The 23224-nt window shown below is 34.2% G+C and overlaps 1 long non-coding RNA gene across 1 annotated transcript in view; it reads right to left on the bottom strand.

Annotated features, from left to right (window-relative positions):
* Positions 1-6010: 6010 nt before the first annotated feature.
* LOC144376855 (uncharacterized) overlaps positions 6011-23224 on the bottom strand; it is a 34708-nt gene continuing 17494 nt past the window's right edge. Inside the window, exons 2-3 of the long non-coding RNA XR_013437225.1 lie at positions 9209-9298; positions 6011-6131 (exon numbers count right to left, since the gene is read on the bottom strand). This is a non-coding gene — a long non-coding RNA (uncharacterized LOC144376855). The remainder of the gene's footprint in view (positions 6132-9208; positions 9299-23224) is intronic.

Here is a 23224-nt window from a genome sequence, read left to right as displayed (position 1 = left end):
TGAGAGAATGACTGTCTGTAGTTTTCTAGGCTGTGGTATTATCTGGCTTCCAGATGGGTTTATTTAGTCAATGGGAAATACTAGTAGAACTTTGGAGAGCAGAAGGAAGAAAGATTAAGGTATTCCTGCCACCACCACCACTATCATCTGTATTCTACAAAACTCCTGTTCCTTACCTGGGGCTACATTGAAAATCCTGGTCTTGTCTCTTCTGTGGCTTCCCCTCTCCTGGAAAAGTATTTCTGTGTGAGTCTAGCCCCAAACAGGCAGGCTAGAATCGCATAGGCTAGAAGACTCTGCTGGGTTCTGGTAACATGATCTCATTTCTTTTTCTGGGCATTGAATAGCCCTGGAAGTAGAAGTAATGTCCAAGTGATGCAGATCACTAGATGGTATCCCAGTCTTCCATCATCCATGTAAACATTCTTTGTTGAATTCTTCCAACTTAAAAACATATGGCAGAATTTGATCAGTTCATGTCTGATACCATGTAGTTAATTCAAAGAAGACTGAAATGATTCAGATATCAGCCACATGAGAAATAAAATCAATATTTTAGATGATGGTTGGACAGCAAAAGATAGCTATAGGATGTGCAAATATATATGTGCATTTTTCACCATTTAGAAAACCAATATACTGATGTTTCAGAGTAGAGATGAGTTTCATTATTGCACAAAGACATAATAAACTATTCTCAGAAAACATTATTGGATCAACTCCAATAGCTTAACATGTCGGATTGAAAACTAATGTCCTATACAAGAATACATGGAAAAAGTAGTTTTTGCCTAGAATTTTTGATAGCAGAAATTGCCGATCATTCTATCATAATAAAAAAGAAAAAAAAACTTTACATGCTCCCCAGGATGAAAAAATTAGAATCTTTTGAATATGCTTTCATATTACTGAATATTTTATACTAACTTACTGAAAGCTTTATACTATCATTTAATTTGGACATGATTGTCATAGTTTCTATGACTGAGAAGTAATTATGTAAGTTTAAAGGACAATTGTATCCTAAATTTATTCTCAGAATGGGAGAAGAAGCATAATATTATTGAAACATTACTGATAAAATATTTTTATTTATCTTGAATACAGTTTATTTGAAGAAAACCTTTTTTGAGAAGAGAAACAGAATTCAGAAGAACATTTATTTATGTGAATATTTTAACAGATTTCGTTTATGTATCTCCAAATGTTCTTGTGGTTGTCATCATGGGTTATTAGAGTAGATTGGATGGTATTTTAGTTAATTACCCTAAAAACTTGAATACACACACACACACACACACACTTCAAAAACCTGCAACTTTTCAACTTAAAAATTTTCACTTGTCTTGCAAGCTAGATAAATAAGAATCTACTGAAGCATTTTCTTGAAAGAATGTTCATTACACTTTACTACATTTACATGTAATTTGTATCTTCCTTTTTAGACTGTAACTCTATGAAGAAGGAAAAATCTCTCTCTTGTTCATCTCTAACAATAGTATTTAGGACAGTGCCTGACAGAGAGCAAGTGCTGAGAAAACACTGGTAGAGTTGAAATAAATTTAACCTGAGTTGAATTGAATCAAGAGCACTGAGATTTTACAGTAGAATTTTTACCAAAATCTTTTGAGACCATTATGAAGTTTCCTAATACACACACACACACACACACACACACACACACACACCAAAAACAACAACAACAACAAAAAACCTCTTCTTCCTTGTCCTGGATCAGGGAGGAGGAGGTGTGAGACTTCCCACATATCTATCCAAACAAGAAATTAAATGGTTGCAAGCCCTGCATGTGTGGCTTACCCCACGGTTACTGAATTGATTTTCTACTGTCCCCAACTTTGACCACAGTGACTAAGAAGAAACATCATATCTTAAGAAGATTTTAAGAAGAACCCCTCTTAAAATACCATAGTATTTTCCACAAACTGTGAGGAAGCAAATGATAAATAGGATTTAACCACATACCTGCAGTTATGCACACATCAAAACCCTTTAGATTAAAAAGTACAACTTATTGAAAAGTTTCGTAGCTGTGGATAAGGTCTACAAAGTAAAATAGTACTTTGGTTGGTTGTGGTAGGTCATTCTGCTATCACCTTCACAGAGCTGGGAATTATGTGTTTCAGAATTTCTTTCCCTATATGGTTCTGGTTAGAGCTGGGCAAAAGAGGATGCTGTATCAGATTCGAGAAGTTCATTTAGAATGCTTTAACAAAATACCATGGATAGCTCACAAACAATATAAATGTGTTACAGTTTGGGAGTTTGAAAAGTCCAAGATTAAAGTATCAACATATTTGATGTCTGATGAGGACCCACTCCCACATAGATTGCCATCTTTTCCTTGTGTCTTCACCGGGAAGAAGGAATGTGAATCTCTCTAAAGTCTCTTTTATTGCACAAATCTCATCCACAAAGGTTCCACCTAAATGGGTTATCACTATCACTATGGGGATTGTGATTTAATCATTTAAAGGGGGGTGAGCAGTTAGCATTCAATACATTGTAAATGGTCATCATGTTCTGAAGGACTTCAAGGTCTAATACTGTAATCGATAGAGGATCCCAGATGAATCCATCTTGTTATCACTTTCCTCCACTTTTATCCTGTTTTTTCTTTCCAGCTACTAACCAAACTGACCAATAATAGCCTCAGCCCACCATGAGCTGCCTCCCTGTTCAGCCACAGATGGGTTAACTTGAGAAGCGACAGCTGACCATGAACCAGTTCCTTCTTTCCTGTCCCTATATAGCAATATGCTTGGCAAATATCTTAAAATTTCTATTGGTCCACTTTTGCCAGTGCCTTAGGAGATGGATTATTAGCTTCTCTCTGATCTCCAATTCCTCTGTCTAGAGCATTATTTTTTCAGCTTCTCCCACAATTGGTTAATACATCTTTTATTGCACATCACTCACTTGTTTTGCTCTAGAAACTGGTCTTGACTGATACAATTAACTGCTGATGCCAGGCATTATTGTTAGCATATATCTCTCCTCTAATTTTGGCTGGTTATAATTCAATAGCTGTGGATGATAGTATTTTCACCATAATTTAAAAAGATTTATAGAATTAAATTTGCTATCCTTTCACACAAAGACCAACATTTACATTCAGATATTACTATCTTCCAGGGAACCTTTATAATATTATATACTAGTAGTAAAGAAAGTAAATTGAGAGCAAAGGTAACTCTAATTATTTATAGGATAATATCAAGACTCAGACTTTTCATTTCCATGTTTTAAATATTTGCCTTTGTGGTTAATATATATTAAACAAGTGTGGCTGGTATACACTAAATAATACAACTGGAATCAGGAGAAATGTGTACTTTTGACCGCCTCTTTCATATCTCACCACAGAAAACTGTCCAAAAGCATAAAGAAGTGTTCAAATAATCAGATATTATTTAACCCCCAAAAAGGTTGAAAGTAAATTTACAGTGTCTGTGTTCCCATTCCTGTAATCACCCAATGGCACACACAGACATATTGCTGGTTAGAACGATTTTCTTGAGAATGTAGTTTTTTTTTAATTTTTTTTTTTGAGAGAGAGAGAGAGAGAGAGAGAGAGAGAGAGAGAGAGAGAGAGAGAATTTTAATATTTATTTTTTAGTTTTCGGCGGACACAACATCTTTGTTTGTATGTGGTGCTGAGGATCGAACCCGGGCCACACGCATGCCAGGCGAGCACGCTACCTCTTGAGCCACATCCCCAGCCTGAGAGATGTAGTTTTTTGATAATATAAATCACCTCATATAATTACAGGTACCCCGGTGATATGAATAAATTAATGAGTAAAGCATTTGACTGTCCCCTGACTTTTTGAGTGTCTTTTCTAGCTACTATCCCTGCATAACAAATTATTCCAAAATTTAGCAACTCAAAACAAAAAAAGTCATTTGTATTTACCATTGCTTTCATTATTCAGGAATTAATGAGCAGATTGGCTGGCTAGGCAATTCTTGACTGGGATTTCTCATGATCTTATAATCAAATGGTGGCTGAGACCAGGGTCATCTCAAAGGTTTCTACATTCTGGCAGAGTGTGGGGAATACTCATTCAGCTGGGCTCCTTCTCTCTCTATCTCATAGTCTCTCCCTACAATCTCTCTGTCATGATGGCTTCAACAGTAGGTTGACTTAATGATGGATCAGTCCTCCTGAGACACATCCTAAAAGACAGGTGGACATCGTATCTTCTTTAAGGATCTAGTTCAGGAGTCACGTGGAATGGCAACATCTCCATCCAAGGCATTATTTTACATATTAGGGCTATATTCATGAACAAAACAACATTCCTGCTTCATAATTCTACAATCACTATAATAGGTAAACTACACACTAAGAAATACTGTGGGTAAAATATAAAACAGCAGAAGAAAGCTGGTTGGAGTAAAAAGGTAGGCAGGTTCATAATAAAAGCTTTGCTTTCAAAAATTATTCTCTTTTAAATAAAAAATTACAGTCAGGAGAAATACATACAAGAGATCTATTATATAGATTTGTGACTATAACTAATGATGATATATTGTATTCTTGAAAAATGCTCAGAATGAATATAAGTGTTCTCACCACAAAAGTGATGACTATAGGAGGCAGTGCCTATGTTAAGTAGCAAAATCTAACCATTTCACAGTGTAAATTCACTTCAATATATGATATTTTATATAATAACGACACAATTTTATCTACCAGTTTCAAAATAAAAAGTAAAATAAATAATAAAATAAAATGGCAGTATCTTTCCATAAATAAAAAGACTTTCAAAAAAGATGAATAATTTTTATTTGGCAATTTTCAACACTGATATCACTATTTAATTCGCAATTCTACTATGGCGGTATATAGGCAACTAATGAGGCATATTTTTTTTGGTTACATTGAAATTTGGTTTCAAAAACACTGACAGAAAGCCCGGCTGAGACAAGGTAACGTATCCAGTGCTGAACAGTGATCAGGAGTAAGATGTTGTGGTAACCTTTTGTGCACTTAGAACATCTTGAAGCTAGCTGGATCTCTATCTTCTTTTTCTGCTGAAAGTAATATGGGAGGCTGATTTTTCTTTTCTTTAATATTTATTTTTTAGTTGTAGTTGGACACAATATCTTTATTTATTTATTTCTATGTGGAGTTGAGGATCGAGCCCAGGGCTTCGCACATGCTAGGCGAGCACTCTGCAGCTAAGCCACAATCCCAGCCTGCTTTTTCTTTTCTTGGCATAAATCATTATGGTACAAAGATATTTGCCTTGACTATCAGCATATGATTTTGATTTTTGGATTTGACAACCTTAGCAGAGTCTGCATAACACCGCAGGATAGAATGTGGACAGTCTCCACATAAATGGTAAGGGCTATCTGATATTTACCTTATCCTCCAGGCAAAGCTAACTGTAAGGACAGGTTCAAATCTGGAAACAAATGGAACCCACAATTCCTGGAATGTGGCTCAAGCTAGACCTGCACCATGCAGTACAGACTGCTAGCCACATACTAGTCAAAATACCAGCTATTTCAGTCTATTCAGTGGCATGGGTCGGGGGAACAGTTCTTAACACCAAGTACATAAATCACCTCAGTGAATGAACATTGAAATGTGGCTAATTAGTAATCAGACATAACTTTCCTAGCCTTGTATTTGTATACATAACCAGGGTAATTCCACATCATGTACAACCACAAGAGCTGGATCCTAAATAGAATAAGTTATACTATATGTATGTAAAATCAGCCAAAATATATTCTGCTATCATGTGTAACTAAAAGAGCAAATAAAAAACATGTGACTAATTTGAACTGAGATATGTTCTAAGGATAGAACACACACTTGCTTTTAAAGAGTTGGGATGAAAAAAAATTTTTGATACTTTTTTATATAATTAAAAGTTTTATACAGATTTTATACTAAAATCATAATATCTTATAGATATTAGCTAAACAGAATGTAGTTTAAGCATTTTAGAAATCCTTTTATTTGATATGTCCTTCAACGATAGGGTATTTCACAAGCAATAATCCTAAATTTCTGTTGTTTTTCATTCCTGCAACTCATGTTCTTCAAGGAATTTATTTTCTTTGCCTGCTAAATGCAAAGGTGTTTTGAAGAGCTGTGGGAAACAAAGGCACACATATGAATATTTCAGCATCATCTCTCACTATATCAATATTACAACATACTAAAACTAAAGACAAGGATCTTTTCACAAGTATTAAATTCCTCACTCATATTAACTAAGACCAAACTTTATATACACACACATATACACACATATATATAAAATGACCACCAGCTCTTTGAAAATTTAAAAATGCCTGAATGAAATGATTGCATGTCTACATAAACACAATCACTTGAAATTACAACAGTGAGTCATATGTGACTATCAACATAGTTTGTAAGAGAGAAGTAAGATCTGAAATCTTCCTTGGCCACCTATGATAAAGTCATTCTGAATAATAAGCAAAATGAAAATAAATGCATGGAAAAAACCTTGAACAATACAAAGAATCAAAAATTGATTTTTAAATTCAGCTCTTGCTTTACAGATTATTGTAGGCTGATGAACCTTGACAGAAAATTTTATGGAAAAGTTTTTTCTTGACTCTCAGACTCTACCCTATTTCATATTTTGTAAACCTTTGTCTTGGACACAAAGAGTGATACATAATATAAAGAACCTGCAGTTAAAGATGACTTCTGTCTTTAAAAAAAATCTTTTGATGAGATAAACTCATGTATTCATGCATGCACACATACACAAGCACACCTCCAAAAAGGCTTCTGGAGGCAAGAAGAGAGAATGGGAAAGAGGTCTGTGGTGGCTTTGTGAGACCAGCAAGGACTCATGAAGCACATATTTGACAAGATTCTGATACAAGTCACAAAGTCAGAAGGAATGGCTGTAAGTTGTACCCTACAGCCTGGTTTAAAGCAAAGAGTCTCAATGTCATGAAAGACTTCATGGCATCAAGGGAGACTGTGTCAAAATACATGATACCATTGTTTCAAAGGATGATATAAAAACTCATATGCACAGAGACAATGAAGATGAAATAGAAAATTCAGGAATAAAATTGCCAAAGAATAAAACAAGTTAATGTTATCTTAATAAACAGTGAAAACCAACGTTTAGAATTACATTCTTTATTTTATTGGTTCCATTTAATTATACATGACACTAGAATACATTTTGACATAAGTATAAAAGCATGAAATATACCTTGTTCTAATTCACGCCCAAGTACCTCTCCTTCCCCTCCCCCATCCTCACCCTTTTTCTCTACTTATCTTTCTGCCATTTACCCTTAGTTATTTTTAATAGAATTACATTATTTATGGAGCAGAAATAATTTGTATCTCTTCACAATAAAATATTTTCATCTTAACATTTGTTTTTATAAGACATCTATTCTTACAGAGTTTGTGAAAGATCTTACTCAATATTAAATACTAATTCAAATAAATATATCTCCTTTTAGAGGGTTAAAAAGCCCTTGTTATACAGCTCCCCAGAATCACAATAAAGGTAAAGCATCTTATAGTAATTTTATTGCCTCTTTACTTTTAAAATTCTAAATTTTGATACTTTTTTTTTTAAAAATGGGTAGAAGCTACAGACACATCTTCAGACCCCTCCAAACTAAGAGAAGGAATATATGATTAAATACAATGTTCAGGTGAGAAAAAAGTATTTGACTAAATAAAAATACCTAGACAGACACCTGGAAACTTTAGCATAATCCTGCTATCTAGAACAAGAGAAAACTCAAGTGATTATATTTAATTTTGCCATTAGGCATGCAGGGTAGGGGTTTAGAAATGTACTTAGCAAAGATTAATAATAAATAATTGTGATACTTTGGTACAAGCTTATGTAATGTCTAAAATTTACTCTCAATAACAAATAGTACAATTAGATCATGAGATGCCAAAGGCTCATGAGAGAAGCACAAGGACCTGGAAGAAAATTAATGTAAATAGTAAAAATCTTGACCACATGGAAATGAATTGGAGAAAGCATGATCTTATCATAAGAGGTGTTCAGTCTATCTGAGATTGCGAAACATTTGCATCTTTGATTTTGGCTAAGAAATCATAGCCTGAATCTATGATAGGAGAGGGCATCAGCCTGTCACATATTTTCCATGCTTTTACGTACCTTATGAATTTGATACCCTTCTATCTGAAACTAAATCAAGATGGGGGAGGGGAGCATGATATCCTGCTATGACCACAGAGCTCACTATTATTTTGTTTTCTTGTTACTTTGGTCACGTTATAGTAATGGTATCTCATATCTTCACTGAACTCTCCTTTCTCACTTTCTCATCTGTAACCTCAGCAAGTCACTACTCTTAAGGTCAGAGTTTTCCCAACTATAAAGCCAAGAGTCAGACTCCAGCCTCTGCTGCTCTTCCAGTATATGCTTCAACATACCTGACCACTAAGCTCTTTATTGGAGCAGGTACAGCTGACATTTGGAATCTGAATTGCTAATGAATGCACCCAAAAACTAAAGTAATACTGAGAAGAAATGTTTATTTGCTAAAACAATTACTTAATTACTGAGATAATTAGAATTTTAATTACGGAGTAAAATTAAATTCAAGCGTTTAAAGGCATAATTTTGAAGGGAATTTAAAAAGGTTAGTTGTGAGAAGAAATCATATTAATAGTCTTCAAAAACTCACCAGATTCAAGGCAGAGTGCTTTAAAAACTAAACACACTTGCATATACAAATCTTATATGAAAGCTCATTTAAAAGCAAGTGCATCCACTAGATAAATGGAAAGGGAGGAAGGGATGAAAAGAGAGATGAAGGTAAAAAGGAATATTTGGATGCAATTCAGGAAATTTTAGATCAATACAGACAAATATGTACACGGGGAAATTTTGATTTTTTTTTCTTCCTGCTTGAGGTGAATTGTTTTTTTAACAAGTCACTTGTGTAGTATTTGGAGGCCATGTCTACGAGAACAGATTCTGCAGGGAGCACATATTTATTTCCCCAATATTCCATTTGCAGTGAAAATAAAAATGTTCTTCCTATTGAGGCTCGGCAGCAAGAATTGAGAGAGCCCGGTCACCTTCAGTATTCCTGACTGCAAGGGATCTTCTGTAAATATCAAAAGAAAAGCCATCACAGCACTCAGCAATAAATAAACAATGAAGCCCACACTTACTGTGCATCCCCTGGAGAGTATCCAGGAACCAGGTGAACTTAGTCATCAAAGAAACTGTAGTGGTAGGGGGCAAGCCTCAGGGGTACAGACCTTCAATGAGGAAAAATGGGAATAAATGATGGCTTTACATATTCATAATAGCTCCAACAAACAACAAAACAAACAAACAAAATCTTCCAGTACATAAACAATGTGGCACTTTGGTGGGTATGTTCAACACAAGTGTTCAACACAAGCAATTTAGGTGCCCAACTCTCACTATCATTAATGTATCTAGAAAACTATATCTTAATCTGCAACTCTCAGCCTGGACCCTTCAACTTTCTTTCTTTCCTACCAAAGAGTTCATTTATTTATTGGTGGGAAGGAAAGGTGTAAAATTAACCATTGACCTGTGGCATCGGGGACCAATATATCCAACTAATACTCATTTTAAAAATGTTGAGATGTCATCTTTCTCTCTCTTCCCAGAAAGACACACTCATATCCAAGTTTGTTAACATAATTTCATGAAGTTTGAAAATTTCCTGAAACCCATCTATGGATATAAGCCCCAACTTAAGGATGCCTCTTCTAACAGATGTTTAAACATCATAGATCACTCTCTCTGTTGCATTGTAGGATCAATAAGTGCAATTTGAGGTGTGTGAAGGAATCCTGTTATTGAAGGTATTATATTTTTTATTGCTATGGCTTACTCATATAATAAAACAGACCGCTCAGTATCATCATGTTGCTTGGGGTCTGGTATGTGATATATTCCTACACAAGAAATGTGGCCACATTAGTGAAACTGATTAGTCTTCCAGCAAATTCAGTAAAAACAACCAGCTACAAGAGAGTTAGCACTATCAATTTTATTCAATTAACTCACCAAGGATATCTGTTCAGCACACCTTTTATTTAGGGAAGCCAATTTATGCTTTTTTACCGGCTTACTGCCAAAATCATTCTTAGGATTTTAATCTCTTATGAAATGCCAAACAGGCCATGCTTCCCTTCAGCATCACTAGTAACAAACCATTTACTGAAATGACAGTAGCAATAAATTAAACACTTCCCAAATTGTATATTATGTTCTATCAAAGACAAGGCTTTAATACCTGGTTAACATTTGCCTTTGATCCAATTTCTATCATGTTCAGGCATTCCACAGAGTTAGAAATGGAAGTGGCATGACTTGATTTCTGCCCTCAAGGGTCCTTATAATTTGTTTAACAGACAGAGGAGAGATGGACAGAGTCACCAGAAATACAAATACATAACACTTATAGGAAGGCAATCACAATACCATCTACAACCACTGTGCAAAGAATCACAGAAAGTTAAGGAATAGGGGATCTGTAATGATAGAAAAGGACCAGTTTCTGAACAAGAAACAAGAGCCTAACAAGGGACAAGAGGCCTGATTTGGAGAGAAGCAATTTTAAAACAGTTTCATTTAAAATATTTTCTGGAATTTCTCAAAGTGTGAAAAGTTAGTTTGGAGATAAAATTTATTGGCATGGAAGTGAAAGCAGAGTAAAGATATCACTAGAAATTGGACATTTAGAATCAATCAGTGTAAAATGGCCCCATATCTGAAAGGAACATCTTATGAGGTACTATTTTCTGTTTCTTATGTCCAGAATGAGCACTAAGATTTAAATATATATATATTTAAAAAAAAAAAATATATATATATATATATATATGTTAGTCAGTTCTACTAGGTAAAAACAACCCTACTGGAATCAGAAAGGCTCTTTATATAAATAAGCAAATGGTTAATAAATCAGAATTTAGCCCACATTATTGATTACATATATGATTTCATTTTAATACAATTTAATAGTACACACATGGATTGTTATATGGATATAGACATAACTTTGATCATAGCCATCAATTTACTTTCATTAGTCTATTGAGAACACTCTTAACTAGATGTGGCTAGGAAATATTTCTTTTTGATTCTGATAAAATGCCAATCACAGGCAAAGACATTATACTCCCAAGTTGAAAAGACTGTAATAAAAGAATTGTAGCTTCTCTCTTACTAATCTCCTTTATCTGAGTTTCCAGAGTATTTTATTAACACTTAACTTTTCTTGTAGGACTCATGCCAAAGTTACTTCTGGATGTGAATGTGTGACATGTGCTTTGACCCCTGCAATGCGCTGAAAGATAGGGGCAAAATCTATCCAAAAGCCTGAGACAGTGCCCCAGGGAGAAGTTCTGTGAGATCAGAGTGAGCTTCTCCATCAAGTAGTGATGCTTTATTATTCCTTATGACAGTCAAGGCTGCATCGATGGTGAGTACTCATCATAAACAAAAGTACTTCTAGTAAAGGGTTTGAAATGCAGACAGCTGGATGTTCTAAAGAGAAGTGCTTACAATAAGGAAACAATTTTTCACTACCAAAATCTATGTGTGGTATGTTCTTTGCTCTCCAAGAAAGTATTAATTCTTAGCTCTAAAAAAACCCTTAATATCAGTTCAAATGGCAATACCACCAAAGGTATGAATTAATAATGTCTTTACATCCAGTGAATGAGTAAAGAAAAAATTATACTTAGGCAATTTTCCAAGTTTTATTGTGAAACACTCACAATGATTTTCCAAATAAAAATGATTCATTTTTTAACTAATAGTCATAAAAAATTTCATGCTATTTCACATTTATATTTTAAAGGATGAAGAAGTATCTTTATTAGTGGTCAGGAAGCAATGTATAGTTCATTCTCTCTTTAGGAATTTGTCCTGCTCTAGTCTTCATTCAATAGAGGTAAGATATATAGGAATTTGACATATCAAATCATCCATCAGAATATAAATTGCCTCATAAATGCCCTTACCAATCTTTTGATTGACAGATAGTATCATGCAAGGTGGGTGATCATCAAATGTCAGGAAATTGAATGATATTTGATGAAGACTAGATTTTTTAATTTATTAAATTCCCAAAGGATAGAAAGCATATCTTATTCATCTCCTAAGAAACCCAGCCCTATGCTTTGCCCCTTAAATATTTGTTTAAGTGTGTTCTTCTCAAGGAAGAATAAGGAGTCTAGCCATTTGGGACTACATTTCCAGTGAAAGTACTGTTGTTCATCTCATAAAAGAAGCCCTCACTCAATGAAAAAATAGATACAATCAAAGAGTTATTAAATCGATTGCCTATAATGATAATGTTAAAATATCTGTCTTGAGAGTCAAAATTTGACTGTATAAATTAGAGTCACAAAACACTTTGAAAAAAAAAGAGTAAAATCACTAATCTACTGATCATTAACAGAAACAAAATGTTAGTTTTAGCCTTGACCCAAATTTACTATTTATCAATTTCCCCCTTTAAATCAGAGGATTAAATATTATTAAAACCTGATTAGATTTTGCTATCTTCCTCTGACCTATGTTTTCATACTTGTTTCTTGGTGAACTATTGACTTAACCTAATTGACAAGAATTTCAATGAAAGAAAAATCCTTTATAAACCTTAGTATCCATAAAAATCAACAAGGTCTCTGGTAAGAATATGGTTTGCTGACTTCATATTCAGAGATTCTGATTTGGTTGTCTAAAGTACAGGCATGGGACATTTTTAAGCAGTTTTCTTTAAATAGGTATTCATAACAAACACACTGAGAACCATTTTCTGATGAGCAGCTCTCAGGCATTGGCTATGTGTCAATACTGAACTTAATGCAAATAAACACAACAGACACTTTGCAGTAAGTCCTAGCAAACTCCTTCATACTAGAGAATATAGAATAATAAATTCCAGCTTGCACAATAATCTACATATAGTTATTTTTATTTTCCTTCATGAAAAAATGTTTTGCTTTGAATTTGTCATAATAAATAAAGTAGTATAAGCAATTTGATTAATAACCTGAAAACATATTCAGAAAAAGTAAATGTAGTCATATACATTATAAAGCTTTTAGAAAGGTTTCCATCATTCTGCACCCTCTTTCAATAGAAAAGATGATATAATTTGGGGAAAAATGTAGATTCATGAACTAAAGAAAATCTGAGATTAAAATCTTCCCATGAATTATACTAACCAAATTCTCTTTAATAAATTATAAAAGGCATTAAAGAAAAAGAAGTGTCCAGGTTAAATTAGAATAAAACAGAAGATAATAGTGGCCTTAAAAGATGCAAAAAGGGCAATAATATTCCAAAAAGATCTCCAAAAAATGAATATTATAAATAATGTTTGTATAGTAAGCCTTATTGTATACGATCTTATTTGAGACTTACAACATTTCTTTAAAGTTAGACACATTTGTATTTCATACTATGAATAAACTGGATCTTACAGAAATTGACACATAATTAATAAATTATTACCTAATTTGTAAGTAGAAGAATAGGAAATTGAATCCCAGAAATCCTAGCTTAGAATTTTTCAGCAAAAGATTAATTCAAGGTATTAAATTTTTCAAAATCTCTAAAAAATTTTTCTTAAATGTAGTCATATAATGTACCACTAATAACATATCAGACAAATAATTTGTGAATAATTTACTTTTAAAATAATGTATGTAAAACTTGATGTTATTTCTATCATAAAGTCATTGCATAATGGGACATATTTTCTTTACTAGAAGTAAAGATTGTTATACAGACAGGAGGGCTGGGAATTGAAGATAACTTAATCACTCTTCTGCATACAATTCACAATGAGATAGAATATGGTTGCTCTGATATAGCCCTATATGTCCACTTCATGTTTGGACTCCAACACTTTACAAAATTACCACAAAATTAGCTCAATGATATACCTTTGATATAAGAAATAAGTGAATAAAATTACAATTGTAATAAGCCAATAACTGTAATTATGTTTGTTAAGAGGAAAAGGAGTAGTCCCTCTTCCTCACTGCAAGTATCCTCCCATCTTCAAAAACTTGGACATGATCCTGGAAGCATTTTTACTCTCCAAAATTTCATCCCCTACATTCTCAGTGGGGAAAAAAGACAAACTATGTTTGGCCCATAGTAGGTGTTGATAAGTATGGTTTGAATGCTTTTCTGAAATACACATCTCTACATTATACATTTTTAAATGACAATAATTATGTATATTTATTGAGTAAAACATGATATTTCAATAGACATATACATTACAGAATGATTAAATCAGACTAATTAGCATATACATCACCTCAAATATATATCATTTCTTTGTAGTGAGCATATTTAAAATTTTTTAAGCTATCTTGAAATATGTATTAGCTATACTCACTGCTGTGTCATAGATCATCAGAACTTATTTTTCCTATCTCAACTGTAACTTTGTATCCATTGACCAACATCCTCCCTTTCCCTGTCCGTCCCTAACCTCCACCTCTGGTAACCATCATTCTAATCTTTACTTCTATGAGTTGACTTTCATAGATTCTGCATGTAAGTGAGATTGTATAGTATCTGTCTTTCTGTGCTTGGTTTATTCCACTTAATACAAAGTTCTCCATTTCATCCATGTTATCAAAAAGACAGAATTTCCTTTGTTAAGGCCAAATAATATTCCAGTAAGTGTATATATACCACATGTATAAAACCATCCATCTCTTGATGTACACAGGCTCTTTCATATCTTGGCTATTATCAGTCATACTTCATGAACATGGGAGAAAAAAACATCTCTTAGATATAGTGATTTAAATTTCTTTGATTATATATCTGAGAGTAGAATTGCTAGATTATATGCTAATTTTATTTTTGTTTTTTGAGGAGCTTTTATACTGTTTTCCAAATGGTTATACTAATTTATAATACCACCAACAGTGTGTGAGTGTTCTCATTTCTCCACATTCTCACCAACACTTGTTACCTTTCATCTGTTTGATAACAGCAAATCTAATAGATATGAGGTGATGTCTCATTTTGCTTTTTTTTAAGCAGTCATTATGATTTTAATTTGCTTGTCTCTAATGATTAGATATGTTGAGCATGTTTTATCACATATCTGTTGGCTACTTGTATATTATTTTTGAGAAATCTCTATTCAAAACTTTTGTCTATTTTTAAATAGTTTTCTTGTTGGATTAGTTGGAAATCTTTCTATATTTTGGAATATCTGATGCATGATTTGTAAATATTTTCTTTAACTCAATGGGCTGCCTCCTCATTCTCTTATTGCTTCAGTTGTTATGCAGAGGCTTTTTAATTTGATATATTCCCATTTGTTTATTTTTGCTTTCCTGTGCTTTTGGGGTCATACTCAAGAAATCTCTGCTCATGGATTTTTTGTCTCTTTCTTCTAGTAGGTTTATATTTTCCATTATGTTTAAGTCTTTAATATATCATAGTTGATTTTTGTATAAGGGATGTGATAATGATTAATATTTATTCTCCCTTGGGTATATTTTCATTTTCCCAATATCACTTGTTGAAGAGACTGTCCTTTCTCCCACTATGTTGTCTTAGAACATTTATCAAAAATTAATTGACTGCTGGTTTTCTAATTTATTATTAATCTTAAGAGAAAGATTTCATTGACATCCTAAAGGATAGGAAGAGGATAATGAGAAGATAGGTGTCATTATTATCTCTAATTTACATATGAAGACCTGAGGCTTGAGGAAGTTAGGTAAGGTCACATAGCTTTCAGGGATGAAGTAGCAGTCTGAATTAGGCAGCCATGCCCCAGAGCCCACAACCTTGGCCACATCATTTTCTTGTCCTTGACTGTTCTTTTGCTCTCAACTGTGTAAACTGATGTAATGTTCCATATGGGAAACTATGAGACATAACTAAATGTTTTCAAAAGGTTTTCAAATAACAAATCCAGATAATATAAAATGATAAAAAGACTTCAGATATCATCTGCTCCAGTCGCACTGACATCCATTTTACAACAGTTATATCAAAGAGAAAATATCCAAAGAGAAGTTAAATTTTTTTACACTCTCCTAGATCAAGTCCATGGCTGCCAATATCTAGAACTCAGAGCTGACAATTGTGTTCAATCATTATCCTCAAGTTGCTCTGGGTCTTGATTTATCTACATTAACAACATGCATCGAGTATGGCAACCAGGTATATATATATCAATGGCCCTAAAATTTCTAACGTAATCTTTAGCAGTTCCTAGTTGGCTATGGTATTAGAGGGTGGATTTATCATATAGAAAGTTAGAACCTACCTCCGAGTATAGGGGTCCATATAGATCTTAATATCTCTTTCTCTAATAATCAATACAAGGCTTGATACTGCAGAGCACACCCTCCACCCTGCACAACCATTCATGAGACGAATGTAAGGGTCCAAAAACTTGGATATACTACACACAGATTTTTGATGAACATATAGAATATTTGTTTCTCACTCACAGATTTTTGATGAACATATAGAATCTTTGTTTCTCACTCACTCCTCTAATTTTCTTCCTGGGACTAATGTACAATGGAGTAGGAGGACACACAACACACATGAAAGTATAATCTTAATTTTCTGGATAATATCATATAATATGGCTTGAATCTAGAATGACCCCATGTGTTAAAAACATTGTCCCCAACACAGCAAGGTTGAGAGGTGGGGGTTTAGGCAATGATTAGGGCTCTGGCCTCATCAGTGAATTGGTCCTTTGCTGGATTTCTCCATTGATAACTGAAAGAACTATTGGATGGTAACTATGGGAAAGGAGGGTAGGCCTTGACTATATCCATCCATGGCCCCTTCCTCCTCACTGCTATTTTTCCTGGTTGCCAGGAGCTGAACAGCTTTCCTCTGCCATGCCCTTCTGCATGATGTTGTTCCTCACCTCAGGCCCCAAATAATGGAATTGGCCAACCATAGACAGAGGTCTCTAAAACTATGAGCCAAAATAAACTTTTCCTCCTCTAAAGTTGTTCTTGTCCTTATTTTGGTCACAATGATGAAAAGTTGCCTAACACAGCATCTCAGTCTTTTCAGATTTAAATAGTCATTTTTCAGCCACTGTACAGTTCATTATTAATCCTTTCATCTTCTTCTTTACCCTCTATTCTCTTAAGTGATGTAAGATGGTATCTTGGACTGTAAGACACCATGTCATTATAGATACAGGGATTAAGTGTTCATTTAGTCCATGTTTTGTTTTCTGAATCATGGACAGTTCTCAGCTGCAGAGCAGATGGTCTGTTCTGATCATGTGAGGCTATACTTCTGGCAGTCCACCCTCTTGAGTTGAAGTTTGTGACACCTTGACCTCTTTATCCTGATACTTAGCAGAAATGACCTGCAGATTCTCCCAGGTCTTCTGTGTGGCCACACCAAGGCACAAGGAAAATTTGAGCTCATCATGACATATACAGCCACACTGCAGAAGCAGAACTCCTGCTTGGAATTCATTTAACCTCAACTAACTAAATCATGTTCACTCCCTGATGTTTTGTTCCCACTCTTGCCCCTTGTGGGAGTGTGCATCTCATTGATCCACTCCTAGACCTCTGAAACCTCTCCCAGACATGCCAAGGAATATGCCTTCAACTTTCTCCTGAGAAGAAGAAAGCAAAGAGATTAACTCCTGAGCCCTTCACTGTGCCTCCCTACCTTGCCTCAAACAGTGCCCTCAGAGCAAAACAGGTGGGTTTCTTATCTATCCTATGAGGCCAAAAGCTCTGAGTCATTGTCTCAGTTTTTGCCACAGCTGGTTTATTTCAGAATTTTATGAAGGAACCATACAGGGATTCTTTTTGAATTATATCAGTAATTCTTGATATATCCAGAGAAGTTAAATTAATTTAGAAAAAAAAATCTTCTCCCCAACTCAGCTAATTTTTATAATGATTTTGAGAATTCAAAACATTACTTTGGATGTGAAAGGCTGACAATATTGACTTTATTTAGCATGCTTGGCAATATAATTCTATTTAGCTTCCACTTAAATTGATGCTGCTAGCTAAAGAGGGGGACATCAGGAACAACGAAATGGAAATAAAGCACATCAATGTTTTTCAAAAATAGTATCACTTTCAATGCAAGGAATAAGCTTACATTGAGGATACTAGTCAGTCAGGATAAGGTGAAACAATGGCTAACTCTGAATTTCATGTAAATTTCTTCAAAGCCATGAACTGACACAAGAGCTAAGTTTCCCAGAGTCTGGAAAAATGGATGTAAATTCAAAGATCAGCTTAACATTTAATTTACTCCTGTTTTTTTAATTTTTTGCCCCTAAACTAAGGGGGAATCCTTGCTTAACATCTCCTAGACCTGAAAGAAGTTTTAATAACTAGGTTTTAGAAACAAATAGCTTGCATGTAGCATATTTGTTTCTCCTCTAGTCTTCAGATGAAATGTAAATTTTCTATTCTAGTATTGCAAAAGAAGTATGGGTAATGGGAATCTTTCATAATAATACTTACTTTTTTTTTCAGTACACAGTATTGAACTCAGTACTGTGTGCATGCGAGGCAGGGGCTCTATCACTGGACTCTCCACAGCCTAATAAAATGATTCGAATAGCCTAACATGAACCTGTACTGGGTTCAATTCAGATCACTGGGGGGAGGGAGGAAAAATAAGCATTGCTATGAAAGATCCCCATTGCTCATACTTTTTTCTTTTGTTATCCATTCACTGGTTTCAAACAGGACAATTTCAGTTCAAATGAGTCATATCACTAAATATTTCCACCATGTGATTAAAAAACAACTGTCACATTTGTGTCATTACAAAATGAGGAGTCAGTAGGATTCATTTTGTTTTGCACTAAAAAAAGAAACTTAAAGCTTTCATTTGTTTTCTGTTTTCCTTGAGAATCATCATTGTACCTCCTTTCCTGAAAGACAAATAAATCAAATTGTACAAAATAATATTTTCAGGTAAAAAATTAACTCTGTGGGGTTTTCCTGTGCCCAAACCATTTTTAGTAGGGAAGATATACTTAATACATTTTTTTTTTTACTGAAACTGCCAAATGTCCAAATTCAAAGTAACGATTTTCAGTAATAACAACTATCACAGAAGTGTTGATCTGACATTTGAGACCTGATACATGCTCTCAGTATTGAACAAAAAGGTAATATCAATCCAATTTCAACATAAATAATCCTTCATGAATTTGTAATAAGCCATTTGAAACAACATTATTTTATCTTTTGATTAAAACAGCAATATCTGCTTAGTGTAAGAAATTCAAAACTTGCAGAAAAGCATATAGAAAATAGAGACTAGTTACAATCTTACCCCTCTGCAATACAACTTTTAGTGTCTTGACACATATCTTTCCAGACTATATGTGTAGTGCATGTTTACATATACTGCCGCAGTCTGGCTGGGCACAAATCATGAGCCACTCAAGCAGGAACAAACTTTATTTCTGAACTCCACCAGCACACTCCACACATGCTCCCCGGGGACTCTCCTGAACGCCACATGGCTCCTCCAGGAACCACCAACCGGAAATCCCTCCCCTGGGCTGCTCTCACACTCACGGAACCTCGGGGAGAATGCAACCAACGGGAACTCCAAAGTCAGCGGGTGTCCAGGCAGCAAGAGCCATCCTATTGCCAGACAGTAAAGGTCTAATATACAATTGAATCAATCCAGCATCATCTTAATGGCTCCCCTCTCAACCATTACTTCTGGCAAAGTGCCAGGGGCCATTCTGACTGGGCTGTGGCCCTCAACAATATACATAGTTTTTAAGTAGCATATGTTTGTATATATTTCACTTCGGAGAAATAATAGCTCATTCTTTGTTCTGCATGCTACCAAAACTGACAAAGTCTTTGTTTGCTATCACAGATGTTAAACGTCCAAGACCAGTGACCAGGTACCATTTAGCTGAAGAGTGGCAAGATATAAAGAAGAGGCCCTGAGGACAATTTTCTGTGCATTAAGAATAGGCATTCCATATCTCTCTTAAATATTTAGAATTAAATTACAATTTTTCTATTGGAATTCTTACTTTCAACAACCAGATCTCAAAAATAGAAGGAATCAGGCCCTTCTTTTCACATCACACATCATTCTTAAACCTTCATTTCTCTAGCTCACATTACCATGTTGACGTCAGGAATCCATGAGCATAACACTTACCAGGATTTTAAAGTTACATCATGTGCCACTATATACATATAAAGAATTAATTTGCCACATTATAAGTGGTTTTCAATTTTCAAAAAGTATATACAGTGAAAATTTTTATGTACAAAATGCAATAGTCTTCCAATGTTTCTATTAGAACTATTTTCTAGAAGTACAATTTATATACCTAATGTAACACTCTAATTTCACCTTTTGATACCTGTTGGCTAATCACACTCCAGAAAGAATGCACATTCCTATTAGCCACAAGCAAGAGGGTTGATTTCCACACCCCTACAGAACTACACTCAATTTTGTTTTCAATTTCCTTATAGGAGTGGAATACAACAGGAATGATAGATATTTTTAATTCCATTGATTGGAAATAACATAAGACATCATCTTATCCTAAATTCATTGACCAAGAGATAACATTAATATTAGGATTCTCTAAAGAGTACAGTAATTCTCTTTGCAAATCTAAGAAGTTTCTTTATTATTTGCTTAAATTGTTTAAATTAAAATCTGGTTAAAATAATGTAGCTAAAAGAATGTGTCACAGAGCGTGATAAAATCTAATGGAATGCTAACCCATCCAGATGAATAGCTCTATTAAAAGAATGCTTTTCTTACATACTAAATCAATTTTACCATAATAATAAAAAACCTTTAAATGAATGTCTATAAAAATAAATAGTAAAATAATCAGTATTAGAGTAGATTTCTTTGAAGGTCATATAACCATATTTTGAAAAGAAATTGCATTTTTTTCATAGGGGCACAAAATAAATGCTTTCAATACAATCTTTTGGCAAACAGTTCTATTATATTTTTCTGAAAGACCACTATTTTTTAACATAGCCATTACATAAAAGGAAATACTTTTCTAATAGTTTCCTCTAAAAAATCTATCTAATTCCCCATTTTATGAATTTCTAAGACTTTATCCAGTTTTGGCAAGGTTGGAGATGACACACTGAAAATGCTATCTATGTATAATGTCACAATCTCAAGGGTATTACTTCAAAAACGAAGAGAAAAAAAATCCTTAATTATCCTTGTTGTTCAAAAGTTTTACTATTTGTTTTATTCTTTTGATTTTTTAAAAAATTATATTTTTATAGATACAATATGTAAATTTTAAGAATTAGAAATATACCTAATTTTTAACAGCAGCAGCTCTTCTTAAAGTGTTGGAGTTATCCAAGATTCTATTCCTGACATTCTATTTCTATCACTCTGCAGTGACCTTATTTAAATTCCATCCAGCACAAACTCAATATGTCCAAAATGAACTCCCAATCTCCCTTTCACCCCCCATGTGCACACAGAAACTTGCTTTTCTCCCAATATTGTTTCTTCAGCAGTTACCTATTACAAACAATAAAGTCAGAAAGTTAGACTTTCTAACTCCCAACACTGAATCAGTCACCAGATCCTATTGATACTGTACCTCAAATATCCCTTTAACTCATTTTCCACCATTCTCTTTGAAACACCCTTAATTTAGATCTTGATTGCTAAAATGACATTCTAAGGTTTTTCTTTTCTTCTAATCTTCTTATCTCTAGTGCTCCCCTAATCAATTCTCCTTAAGGCTGTTATCATGAGAGAGCTATGCCATTAACATAGACCGGACACATCTGTGTCTTTCTACAATGTCAGAATTTATTGAATAACAATATATTCACAAGGTAAATACTTTTATCAGCATTATATCATCAAATACTCATGGATTACTTGGTAGCCATGAGTAGGGTAATCATAGATTCTTTTATTCCATCCCAATTTCAATTACCAATATCTATAACACTCAAGTTGCACAATTTACTTCATGCAACAATTAATATATATCACAGAAAAGTTAAGGAAGTGTTAACAGTTGCCACAAACTTTCCAAAGGCAGAACTGAAAGCAAAGGCAGAGGCTGATACAGATGCAAGGGAGTCACCGCAGGTGTTAAGACCATGAACTACTCAAGAACTTGTTTAAGATACAGGATTGTCCTGACAGCAGAAATTGTTCAAGGTGAAGGTCTGAATAACTGGGAGTTGCAGAAGCAGGCCATGCTAAGCAAGGAGATAAAACTGAGCTGAAGTCCCAAGGAAGAGTCTAAAGTTCATCATTGCCTGTTGACCTTCTACATCTTCACTAGAAGGTTTGATAAGATGATGAGCAGGTGTGTGCCGACACCTTAGGTGCCTTTTCACTTATGTTAGTGGGTTGCCTCATTAGATGATCTGATGTGTTTGATCAGCTAATATGCCTGGTTTTTCTAATATGAGTTTGATTTACCCATACATCCAAGTGCTTTTAATTTGATTACTAAGTTCACTGGTGGCCAAATTTTATTAGTAAAATCAATTTGTTTATCCACCTTTGCCTTTCGATTGTGCTGTGCAGATAGGGGTTCCTTTTTTTGATAAGTTCAATATATGCAACATTGATACTTATCTGTTTATCCAGACAAGTTACCAAGTCATTCTGTCTTGGTATTTTACTCAAAATGGATTAACAGTTTATGGCAAACTGCTACTTTATAAAATGCAGTAACTTAGGGCTAGTTACGGCTGTTCTGTAATGGAATAACAGAACATGGAATATGGAATAACTCAGAGCAGGGCAAAGCCTACTCTCCACAGCTATAAATAGAACCATTTCAAAATTCAAACCTTATTATATGACCAACCTTATAAATAAACTAGCCTGACTATATTTTCAAAATTCCTTCTCTTTACACACAGTTCTCCATATATCCCCAGGTGTGCCAGCTGTGTAGTCTCACTACCTCCCACTCACCCCCATAACACCTTACATGTCAGCAGTTCAGAATGGCTTGATAAGCCTTGAATTTCCATTTGCTTCCTTCTCTGCCCATTTTCTGAACACATTAGTCCCCTTTTCCTTTATTATTCTTCATATCTCTTGCCTAGACAACATATATCCTTCAAGACATTGAAAATGCATCTGTCCCAACCATGCCTTTCCTAAAACATGACATTAAA

This window comes from Ictidomys tridecemlineatus, chromosome 4, assembly GCF_052094955.1.
Source record: "Ictidomys tridecemlineatus isolate mIctTri1 chromosome 4, mIctTri1.hap1, whole genome shotgun sequence".
NCBI lineage: Eukaryota > Metazoa > Chordata > Mammalia > Rodentia > Sciuridae > Ictidomys > Ictidomys tridecemlineatus.
This window is presented reverse-complemented; position numbering and strand designations above follow the sequence as displayed.